General features: G+C 46.0%; 1 protein-coding gene across 1 annotated transcript in view; it reads right to left on the bottom strand.

Annotated features, from left to right (window-relative positions):
- Positions 1–12,432, bottom strand: part of TPO (thyroid peroxidase) — a 241,509-nt gene that overhangs the window by 33,421 nt on the left and 195,656 nt on the right. The window lies entirely within an intron of this gene.

Raw genomic sequence — 12,432 nt, 5'->3', positions numbered from 1 at the left:
GCCGAGACCCCAAAGAGCATGATCGGGGTCGGTATTACCGACCCCTGTTTTGCGATCGCCGGTAATTAACTGTTTACCGGCGACCGCAAAAAAAAAAAAAAAAATGTAAAGTGTAATTCTCTGTCCTCTGATGTGATCGCACATCAGAGGACAGAGAAATAGGGGGATTCGGGGACCCTAGCATACTCACCTAGGTCCATGGATCCTCTTGCTGCTCCTCCTGGCTGCCGGCAGAAGAAAATGGCGGGCGCATGCCCAGTGCGCCCGCCATCTGTCTCCATCTGCCGGCCGGCAGGAGAACAGCAGTTGGGGCTAAAATTAGGGTTAGGGGTAGGGTTAGGGGTAGGGTTAGGGTTAGGTGTAGGGTTAGGGGTAGGGTTAGGGGTAGGGGTAGGGTTAGGGGTAGGGTTAGGGGTAGGGTTAGGGGTAGGGTTAGGGTTAGGGGTAGGGTTAGGGGTAGGGGTAGGGTTAGGGGTAGGGCTAGGGTTGGGGCTAAATTTAGGGTTAGGGTTGGGGCTAAATTTAGGGTTAGGGTTGGGGCTAAATTTAGGGTTAGGCTTCTTTCACACTTACGTCGGTACGGGGCCGTCGCAATGTGGTGGCCCGACATACCGACGCACGTTGTGAAAATTGTGCACAACGTGGGCAGCAGCTGTAGTTTTTCAACGCATCCGCTGCCCAATCTATGTCCTGGGGAGGAGGGGGCGGAGTTACGGCCACGCATGCGCGGTCAGAAATGGCGGATGCGACGTACAAAAAACGTTTCATTGAACGTTTTCTTGTGCCGACGCTCCGCCAAAACACAACTGATCCAGTGCACGACGGACGCGACATGTGGCCATCCGTCACGATCCGTCGGCAATACAAGTCTATGGGCAAAAAACGCATCCTGCGGGCACATTTGCAGGATCCGTTTCTTGTCCAAAACGACGGATTGCGACGGAATGCCAAACGATGCAAGTGTGAAAGTAGCCTTGGGGCTAGGGTTAGGGCTAAAGTTAGGGCTAGGGTTGGGGCTAAAGTTAGGGTTAGAGCTGGGATTAGGGTTAGGGTTTGGATTAGGGTTGGTATTAGGGTTAGGGTTGGCATTAGGGTTACGCTTGGGATTAGGGTTAGGTTTGGGATTAGGGTTAAGGTTAGGGTTGTGATTAGGGGTGTATTGGGATTAGGGTTAGGTTTGAGGTTAGGGTTGAGATTAGGATTAGGGGTGTGTTGGATTTAGGGTTTTGATTAGGGTTATGGTTAGGGTTGACATTAGGGTTGTTTTGGGGTAAGGGTTGTGATTATGGTTAGGGTTAGTGATTAGGATTATGGATCAGGTTGGGATTAGGGTTAGGGGTGTGTTGGGATTAGGGTTGGAGCTAGAATTGGGGGGTTTCCACTGTTTAGGTACATCAGGGGGTCTCCAAACACGACAGCCAATTTTGCACTCAAAAAGTCAAATGGTGATCCCTCCCTTCTGAGCTCTGCCGTGCGCCCAAACAGTGGGTTACCCCCACATATGGTGCATCAGCGTACTCGGGATAAATTGGACAACAACTTCTGGGGTCCAATTTCTCTTGTTACCCTTGTGAAAATAAAAACTTGGGGGCTACAATATCTTTTTTGTGAAAAAAAAAATATTTTTTATTTTCACGACTCTGCATTCTAAACTTCTGTGAAGCACTTGGGCATTCAAAGTTCTCACCACACATCTAGATAAGTTCCTTGGGGGGTCTAGTTTCCAAAATGGGGTCACTTGTGGGGGGTTTCTACTGGTTAGGTACATCAGGGGCTCTGCAAACGCAACATAATACCCACAGACCATTCTATCAAAGTCTGCATTCCAAAACGGCGCTGCTTCCTTCCGAGCTCTGCCGTGCGCCCAAACAGTGGTTTACCCCCACATATGGGGTACCAGCATACTCAGGACAAATTGGACAACAACTTTTGGGGTCCAATTTCTCTTGTTTCCCTTGTGAAAATAAAAACTTGGGGGCTAAAAAATCTTTTTTGTGGAAAAAAAAAATATTTTTTATTTTCACGGCTCTGCATTATAAACTTCTGTGAAGCACTTGGGCATTCAAGGTTCTCACCACACATCTAGATAAGTTCCATGGGGGGTCTAGTTTCCAAAATGGGGTCACTTGTGGGGGATTTCTACTGTTTAGGCACATCAGGGGCTCTCCAAACGCGACATGGCGTCCGATCTCAATTCCAGCCAATTCTACATTGAAAAAGTAAAACGGCACTCTTTCTCTTCCAAGCTCTGCGGTGCGCCCAAACAGTGGTTTACCCCCACATATTGGGTATCGATATACTCAGGAGAAATTGCACAACAAATTTAGTGGTCTAATTTCTCCTGTTACCCTTGTGAAAATAAAAATTTGTGGGCAAAAAGATCATTTTTGTAGAAAAAATGCAATTTTTTTTTTCACGGCTCTACGTTATAACCTTTTGTGAAGCACATGGGGGTTCAAAGTGCTCGCCACACATCTAGATAAGTTCCTTAAGGGGTCTAGTTTCAAAAATGGTGTCACTTGTGGGGGGTTTCCACTGTTTAGGCACATCAGGGGCTCTCTAAACGTGACATGGCGTCCGATCTCAATTCCAGCCAATTCTGCATTGAAAAAGTCAAACGGCGCCCCTTCACTTCTAAGTTCTGCGGTGCGCCCTAACAGTGGTTTACCCCCACATATGGGGTATTGGCGTATTCAGGAGAAATTGCATAACAAAATTTATGGTTACATTTCTGTTTTTACACTTGTGAAAATAAAAAAAATGGTTCTGAATTAAGATGTTTGCAAAAAAAAGTTAAATGCTCATTTTTTCCTTCCACATTGTTTCAGTTCCTGTGAAGCACGTAAAGGGTTAATAAACTTCTTGAATGTGGTTTTGAGAACCTTGAGGGGTGTAGTTTTTAGAATGGTGTCACGCTTCATTATTTTCTATCATATAGACCCCTCAAAATGACTTCAAATGTGATGTGGTCCCTAAAAAAAAATGGTGTTGTAAAAATGAGAAATTGCTGGTCAACTTTTAACCCTTATAACTCCCTAACAAAAAAAAATGTTGTTTCCAAAATTGTGCTGATGTAAAGTAGACATGTGGGAAATGTTATTTATTAACTATTTTTCGTGACATATCTCTCTGACTTAAGGGCATAAAAATACAAAGTTTGAAAATTGCAAAATTTTAAAAATTTTCGCCATATTTCCGTTTTTTTCATAAATAATCGCAAGTAATATCGAAGAAATGTTACCAGTAACATGAAGTACTATATGTCACGAAAAAACTGTCTCAGAATCAGCGGGATCCGTTGAAGCGTTCCAGAGTTATAACCTCATAAAGTGACAGTGGTCAGAATTGCAAAAATTGGCCTGGTCATTAAGTACCAAATTGGCTCTGTCACTAAGGGGTTAAGAAAAGAGCATATGTGTGTGATGTAAGAATGATTGTCCCACAAACGTCAATTGGCTTTTGACTACATTTTTTACTTATAGCAAAAGCCTTTTGTTGTTAACTTTAAACCATATTTGTTTCACATGGCTTTGTTTTGTTTTTTTTTTGTTTTTTTTTAACAACAACAGAACAAAGTGCTATTACAGCACAAAGTAAACCAAAACATGGTTAGGCAGAACAAATATAAGCAGAAATAAGGTGATGGCGGAAGCTCAGGGTCCTACTCAGGTGGCCTTTGTTGGGCCAAATGTCCTTCACCCTGTGTGGATGCTGTGTGTGGCGGATCCAAATACAGGTCTTGAGCATATTGGCCAGTTGGGTATTGCGCATAAGAGATTTGACTCTGGCCCTCATACTGCTGAACATATTGCCTGGACTCATAGCCACCCCCAATATGGCCATGTTGTCCAAACTCAGGTTGGGACCAGCCTACAGCACTGGGTCTGGAAAAGTGGGCATATTGGGAAGGTTGGTTGTAGGCTGCCATATGGTACGGTGCTGGCCTTGGTTGATTTTGGGTGGGCAGGGGTTGAGGTGTAGGCACGCATGGAGGAGGTGCTTCAAATCCTGATTGACCATGCACCTGTTGAGTTCGTGGAAGGTGCAAGAGGTTATGTGGTGAAAGCTGCCTTCTCTCAATAAATTCCAAAACCTCATAGGGGTCATTTGGGAAGGTGCATAAATCAATCAGGATTTGAATACACCCCCTCACACGTAGCCTCACCTCACAAGGAAGGGGACGGAGGTACCAGGCCAGGCTGCGAGCAAAGGTCTCCTCACCATCATCCGTGGCTGCCCTGGCCAAATAATTAAGGACCCCAGCGTCCATATTCCTCCTACTGTCTTGCAGCTCTCTCTTCCTGCGGCCTCTGCATAAAGGCCCAGCTGCCTGTGGGGAGGACAACAGTGGGACAGTAGGGCTGCTGCTGTGTCCATGCTCTTCCTGGCTTACAGGATCAGGTGTTGCTGAGGGTGGTGGTGCTGCATCTTGGACACTTGTTGCTGTATCTTGGGATGCAGAAGCCACTGGTCCAGAAAGGATGGAGGTAGAAGAGGCCAAAGATGGGCCTGCCACCTCTTCTTCTACACCAACTGGATCAATGACAACCTCTGAGTCCGACCCGGTCTCCCTCTCAGTGAGGTTGGACTGTGTTTTGTTATGAAATAAATAAAATTAATACCCCAAATTAAGAGTTGAGTCAATTGCTAACATATGTTTATTGTGTTGTGATGTTTTTACTTACGGTCTTAGATCCATACTGGGATCCAAAAAGGAAAGCCGATCATAGTATATATACTTTCGCTTTTTGGTTGGAGCTGCTGACCCACTTCTTGCCCGCTGCTGCCTTTCCCGGCGATATTGGTCCCTCATGCTGCGCCATCGTGTCATAACATCTTCCACTGCAATGACATGGTAACAATATTCTATAAGCTCATTCTGCACATTGCTTAAAACAGTTGGCATTGATTGATCATATTTTAACGATGCTAATAAAATGCCTTCTTAAATGAAGTTCCTAAAGTTTAAATTGCTTAAAACCACAAAAACATTATACACAATAAAATAAAACAACACAAGGACAGGGTCCACTCCCCTCTGTACCAGTCTGGCATTCACAAAAATAGTACTCAACGCATCATCTATATTATCTATGTACGTAAAGCCTTTCTCATGTTCAGCATCTTTGTTTTTGCTAAAAAAAAAAACCAGACTAAGTCAAAAAATAATCTGCATGAAATCATGTAGGTAAAGCATTTTTCAAGGTTAATTAATGTCGCAACATGAGTGTACTTACAAAGTTGTGTCTGCTCCGCACGTGTGCATTGGTCATAATCTGGGAATAGGATCCCACAGATGGTCCTCCAAGCTGCTTCTTTCCTGGCCCAGTTTGAATAGTTGGGATCCCGCTGGTCCCATATTTCAGGCCTTTCTTGGACCAGGATGAGGAGCATATCCACATTAATTATGGATGCCATGCTGCTTGCAACTACGTGGAGGCGAGCGCCAGACTTCCGGGATGTCTGTCTGGCTTTTTCAGCTAATTAGCATGTCTGAGCTTCCTGATTGAGGGCTTGGCAGATTTCCTGGCACCTGGAGATGTCTGGCGTATTTCTCGCAAGTCACGCTGCTGGTCCGTGTGTAATCCGTATTTTTCTCGCCCCTATAGACTTGCATTGGCGTATTTTTTGCACAATACGCTGACAAACGCAGCATGCTGCGATTTTCTACGGCCCTACAAGACCGTATAATACGGATACGTAAAATACGGCAGATAGGAGCTGGGCCATAGAGAATCATTGTACCGTGTGCAATCCGTATTTTCTGCGCCTCTCATACGTCTGTAAAACTCGCTAGTGTGACGCCGGCCTTACCTCAGAGAGAGTTGCTGGGCGTTTGAGAAGAAGCAGCGCGGTGATGGAGAGTGGGGAATCCAGATCTTGAGGCATTCTTGTTTTGGGACTGTGTGATTTCAAGAAAGCTATTCTTGTGAGTAAACAGAGAAGTGTGACCGGTCACTGACTGTGTAGTTAGTTAGGGATAGCTAGATAGGAATCACAGCCTAATTAAGGACAGTCTTGCATTAAGAACTGCCTGATAACTAATAGACACTGTGTGGATTCCTGCGCTTCACGATTCTGGCTGTGGGATATTCCTGGAATTATTTGTGAACTTTATCTGGATCTGCATCAGAAGATTTGGTGGCTCAAATACCTATTTAATCCGCTGCTGGACATTTGTATAACAAATTCAGCTATTTACTGTTGAAGCATATATTGTGAAAGAGTACACTCTGAGCGCTCAACAATAAGACACTGCACTGCGTATACATTGAGTACAGTATATACTGTGATATATATAAATATATATGTTGGGAAAAAAATGGGTACCCGTGATCTATTGTAAATTAGGCGGGAGGCGGGTATAAGATTGTATTCCTGAGAGGACCACGTGTCACAGGCACAGTATTACCCCGTGTAGGCCCGCTACAGATAAGGGAGGGAGTGGTATAGTTGTGGGGTAGTCTGATTCCTGTCTCTGAAGCTGGCACTTGGGGTCTCTCAGGCTGCATAACTTGTATTCTGTGAGTTGTGGCTGTTGTGGCATATTGTGTTGGGAGAGAAAATTCTGTCATTTTTTGCCAAAGTTATAACGAAAAGTTGGTTTAATATCAAATTGTGCTCTGAGTCATTCATAGCAGCGCCGTATTCTGTTCTCGAGCAGCCACCGGCATAACGGTCATTACAATGCAAAATAAAGTACTGTGCAGGTGCAATACTTAAAATAGAGGCAGGTCACTGACGAATCAGTGATCTGTCATTCAAACAGGAGGCAGACAGAGGGGCCAGAGTATCCTGCAATGACTAAAGACTAGTGATGAGCGAATATACTCATTACTCAAGATTTCTCGCGCATGCTCGGGGGTCCTCCGAGTATCTTTTAGTGCTCAGAGATTTAGTTTTTCTTGCCACAGCAGAATGATTTACATCTGTTAGCCAGCATAAGTACATATGGGGGTTGCCTGGTTGTATTAATTTGATAACTGTGGATCAGGGAGTATAGTGTTTGTTTATTACTTTAATATTTTCTACAGGTGAGCAAAGGCTTTGGGATCAAGGCGATTGAGTATTATTATTATTATTATTATTATTTATTATTATAGCGCCATTTATTCCATGGCGCTTTACATGTGAGGAGGGGTATACATAATAAAACAAGTACAATAATCTTGAAAAATACAAGTCACAACTGGTACAGGAGGAGAGAGGACCCTGCCCGCGAGGGCTCACAATCTACAAGGGATGGGTGAGGATACAGTAGGTGAGGGTAGAGCTGGCCGTGCAGCGGTTTGGTCAATCGGTGGTTACTGCAGGTTGTAGGCTTGTCGGAAGAGGTGGGTCTTCAGGTTCTTTTTGAAGGTTTCGATGGTAGGCGAGAGTCTGATATGTTGTGGTAGAGCATTCCAGAGTAGGGGGGATGCACGAGAGAAATCTTGTATGCGATTGTGGGAAGAGGAGATAATAGGGGAGTAGAGAAGGAGATCTTGTGAGGATCGGAGGTTGCGTGCAGGAAAGTACCGGGAGACGAGGTCACAGATGTATGGAGGAGACAGGTTGTGGATGGCTTTATATGTCATGGTTAGGCTTTTGTACTGGAGTCTCTGGGTGATGGGGAGCCAGTGCAGGGATTGACAGAGGGGAGAGGCCGGGGAATAGCGGGGGGACAGGTGGATTAGTCGGGCAGCAGAGTTTAGAATAGATTGGAGGGGTGCAAGAGTGTTAGAGGGGAGGCCACAGAGCAGGAGGTTACAGTAGTCAAGGCGAGAGATGATGAGGGCATGGACTAGGGTTTTTGCAGATTCTTGGTTTAGGAATGTGCGGATCCGTGAAATATTTTTGAGTTGGAGGCGGCAGGAAGTGGAAAGGGTTTGGATATGTGGTTTAAAGGAGAGATCAGTGTCAAGGATTACCCCAAGACAGCGGGCTTGTGGGACTGGGGAGAGTGGGCAGCCGTTTACTATAATGGATAGGTTCGTTGGGGAGATCGCGTGAGATGGGGGAAAGATGATGAATTCTGTTTTGTCCATGTTAAGTTTTAGAAATCTAGTGGAGAAGAAGGATGAAATAGCAGACAGACATTGAGGGATTCTGGTTAGTAGGGAGGTGATATCTGGTCCAGAGATGTAGATCTGTGTGTCGTCAGCATAGAGATGATACTGAAAGCCGTGAGATTCTATGAGCTGTCCCAGGCCAAAGGTGTAGATGGAGAAGAGCAGGGGTCCTAGAACTGAACCTTGCGGGACTCCGACAGATAGGGGGCGAGGTGAGGAGGTGGTGTGTGAGTGGGAGACGCTGAATGTACGGTCAGTTAGGTATGATGAGATCCAGGATAAGGCCAATTCTGTGATGCCAAGGGATGAGAGGGTCTGCAGCAGCAGGGAATGGTCCACTGTGTCAAAGGCAGAGGACAGGTCCAGGAGGAGGAGGACAGAGTAGTGTCGCTTGCTCTTGGCGGTTAATAGGTCATTGGTGACCTTAGTTAGGGCAGTTTCAGTGGAGTGGTGTGACCGGAAGCCTGATTGAAAGCGGTCGAAGAAGGAGCAGGAAGATAGATGGGAGGACAGTTCAATATGGACATGTTGTTCCAGTAGTTTTGAGGCAAACGGGAGAAGTGATATAGGGCGATAGCTAGATACAGAGGATGGGTCAAGAGAGGGCTTTTTGAGGATAAGTGTGATTGTGGCATGTTTAAAGCTTGAGGGGAAAATGCCAGTTGTTAGTGATAGGTTAAAGAGATGGGTTAGGGTTGGGATGAAGACTGTGGTGAGGTTTGGGATGAAGTGGGATGGGAGTGGGTCAAGTGCACAGGTGGTGAGATGCGATCTTGAGAGTAGAGTGGAGAGTCCGTCTTCTGTAATGGTGGAGAAGTTGGTTTTGGAGGTGGAGGGCTGGGTAGTTGGGAGGAAGGGTTCTGGGGGTTGTTTACTAAAATTGTCTCTGATGTTCTCAATTTTCTGCTTGAAAAATGAGGCGAAGTCTTCAGCTGAGATGAGTGGGGAGGGAGGAGGTGCTGGGGGACGGAGGAGAGAGTTGAAGGTGTTGAATAACTGTTTGGGGTTGTGAGACAGGGAGGATATGAGAGATGAGAAGTAGGTTTGTTTTGCTGTGGCGAGCATGGTTTTGAAAGCAGTGAGGGACTGTTTGAATGCGATGAAGTGCTCGATGGAGTGGGATCTTTTCCATCTGCGCTCAGCAGCTCTGGAAGCTCGCCTCAGTTCTTTTGTCATGCTGGTGTGCCAGGGTTGTCTGTTGATTTTGCGAGCTTTGGTATGTGTGAGAGGGGCAAGAGATTCCAAAGCTGCAGCTATTGTGGTGTTATATAGAGCGGCAGCATCATCCGCATTGTGTAGGGAGCTTATGTCTGTGAGAGGGAGGAGGGATTCAGAGAGTGAGTGAAGATCAAGGTGTTTAAGATTTCTGCGAGGGTGTGAGAGTTTGTGGGGTGGGGGTTGTAGACAAGGAGTGGAAAGGGAAGAGAATGTAAGTAGGTTGTGGTCAGAAAGAGGAAGAGGTGAGTTTGAGAGGTTGGATAGGGAGCAGAGGCGGGTGAGAATGAGGTCCAGTGTGTGACCATCTTTGTGGGTGGCTGTAGAAGACCATTGAGTGAGGCCAAAGGAGGAAGTGAGAGATAGAAGTTTAGTGGCAGCTGAGAGGGAAGTGTCAATGGGGATGTTGAAGTCGCCCATGATGATAGTGGGGATGTCGGCGGCGAGGAAGTGGAGTAGCCAGGTGGTGAAGTGGTCGAAGAAGGTGGTGGCTGGCCCTGGGGGACGGTAGATGACAGCCAGTTGGAGGTTGGAGGGGGAGTAGATGCGCACAGAGTGCACCTCAAAGGAAGGGAGGATAACAGAGGGTGGCAGTGGGATTGGGGCGAAGGAGCAGTTATCTGACAGGAGAAAACCAACTCCTCCGCCATGCTTGCTGCTGGGGCGGGGTGTGTGAGAAAGGTGGAAGCCACCGTAAGAGAGTGCCGCAGGGGAGGCTGTGTCAGAAGGGGTGAGCCAGGTTTTAGTGATGCCGAGGAAGGAGAGTTTGTTATTGATAAAGAGGTCATGGATAAATGGAAGTTTATTGCAGACAGAGCGTGCGTTCCATAGTGCTCCAGATAGGGAAATTGGGGGAGTGGGGGCAGGATGAATGGGTATGAGGTTACTGTGGTTGCGAGGACGTGTAGAGGATCGTGGCAGGGGATTAGAAATGAGTGTGGGGATGTGATGAGGAGGGCCAGGATTTGGGGATATGTCGCCAGCAATGAGGAGCAGCAGACAGAGCGTTAGAAGGTGTGAGCTGGATAGGTCATGATGTGGCCGTGTGTGCCTGGCGAGAAAGGATTGTATGTGGAGGAATAGTTCTGTGGAGGAGGTGAGATGACTGGGGAGGATGGAGGGAGAAATGACTAGTTCTTTACTGGGTGGAGGGACTACAGGAGATAGGAAGAAATAGAGTAGTATGGGGGTGAATGTGAAAAGAAACCGAAACATTATAGTGGTTTTCTATTCCTTTACCTTCCAGTCAATTCCAGTCCAATTCTAGTCTAATTCATAGCAATTTAAAAATGCAATTTCTAAGATGGTCAGACACGTCTGGTCAGACTCATGGCTATGAATTTATGGGCTCCTAAGGGCTCACAGCTGAGAGGGAGGATGTGGGCGTGTGTGTCTAGAGCACATGTTCACAGTTAAGCCAGGTCATAAAGAGGGGGTGGGGTAGATGGCCACTCAGGTATGCAAGCAAGAAGCAAGGGAAGTGAAATACGAATGGATAGAAAACAATGGGTAAGCAAAGCATACCAGGTGGGAATTATATGCAGTTCACATAAACACACATTGCAGGAAAGGCAGAGTAGATGGACAGCAGCATACCAGGTGGGAATTATATGCAGTTCACATAAACACACATTGCAGGAAAGGCAGAGTAGATGGACAGCAGCATACCAGGTGGGAATTATATGCAGTTCACATAAACACACATTGCAGGAAAGGCAGAGTAGATGGACAGCAGCATACCAGGTGGGAATTATATGCAGTTCACATAAACACACATTGCAGGAAAGGCAGAGTAGATGGACAGCAGCATACCTGTGGGTAGACAAAACAGCTTGATTAGAGGATACAGGTGGTGATGAGGATGATGAAAGTACAGCAGTGATGAATGCTCAAATGCCCCATGGAATTCTAGTCTAATTCATAGCAATTAAAAAACTGCAATTTAAAAATGCAATTTCTAAGATGGTCAGACACGTCTGGTCAGACTCATGGCTATGAATTTAAGAGAGTATGTACTCTATGTTGCATGTACTGTATGCTGTATGTACTGTATGTTATATGTTGTATGTACTGTATGTTATACTGTATGTTGCATGTTTTATGTTCTGTTGTATGTTGCATGTACTGTATGTTGTATGTTATATGTTGTATGTTGCATGTACTGTATGTTGTATGTTCTGTTGTATGTTGTATGTTCTGTATGTTGTATGTACTGAATGTTATATGTTGCATGTACTGTTGTATGTTGTATGTACAGTATGTTGTATGTTATGTGTTGTATGTTGCATGTACTTTTGTATGTTGTATGTAATGTATGTTATATGTTGTATGTTGCATGTACTGTATATTGTATGTTGTTTGTTGCAAGTACTGTTGTATGTTGTATGTACTGTATGTTGTATGTACTGTTGTATGTACTGTATGTTATATGTTGTATGTTGTATGTACTGTTATATGTTGTGTGCACTGTATCACTGTATGTACTGTATGTTGTATGTTCTGCATGTACTGTATATGTGTATATGTGTTTTTTTTTACATTCAACACATTAGCCAGATGATGGGACTACTACTGTCCCATCATTGGCTAATGTGTCAGTCACTGTCACTGTAGCAGGCATAGCCCGATGGGACTTGTAGTCCCATCGGATGATACCTGCACACACACACAGAACCCCCCAAAGACCCCCTTGTGCAGACCCCCAGACAGCACCGCACATACCCGGACAGCCTTGCACACACCCTCAAAGCCCCGGACAGCGCCGCACACCCCCAGACAGCGCCGCACACCCCCGGACAGCGCCACACAGCCCTGCAAAGCCCCAGACAGCACCGTGCAGCCCCGCAAAGCCACGGACAGCCCCGCAGATGCCCAAGTAGACCCTCAGACAGCCCGCAGACCCCACCCACACACACATATACAGTCACCGCCCACACTCCACCCACCCACTTCCCTCCTCCTGGGCCACAGCGTATCTCACACCCACATCCGCAGCAAAACTGCAGATCTTTTTTACATCTGCGGTTTTGCTGCGGATGTGCCTGACTCAATGCAAGTCTATGGGTGCAGAAACGCTGCAGTTCCGCACAAAGAAGTGACATGCTGCGGAAAAAAAAGCTGCGTTTCGCTGTGGATTTTTCTGCAGCATGTGCACATTAAGTCTGTG

The sequence above is a fragment of the Ranitomeya imitator genome, chromosome 5 (assembly GCF_032444005.1).
Source record: "Ranitomeya imitator isolate aRanImi1 chromosome 5, aRanImi1.pri, whole genome shotgun sequence".
In the NCBI taxonomy this organism is placed as follows: domain Eukaryota; kingdom Metazoa; phylum Chordata; class Amphibia; order Anura; family Dendrobatidae; genus Ranitomeya; species Ranitomeya imitator.
The sequence above is the reverse complement of the archived record's forward strand: the minus strand, read 5'-3'. Positions and strand labels throughout refer to the sequence as shown.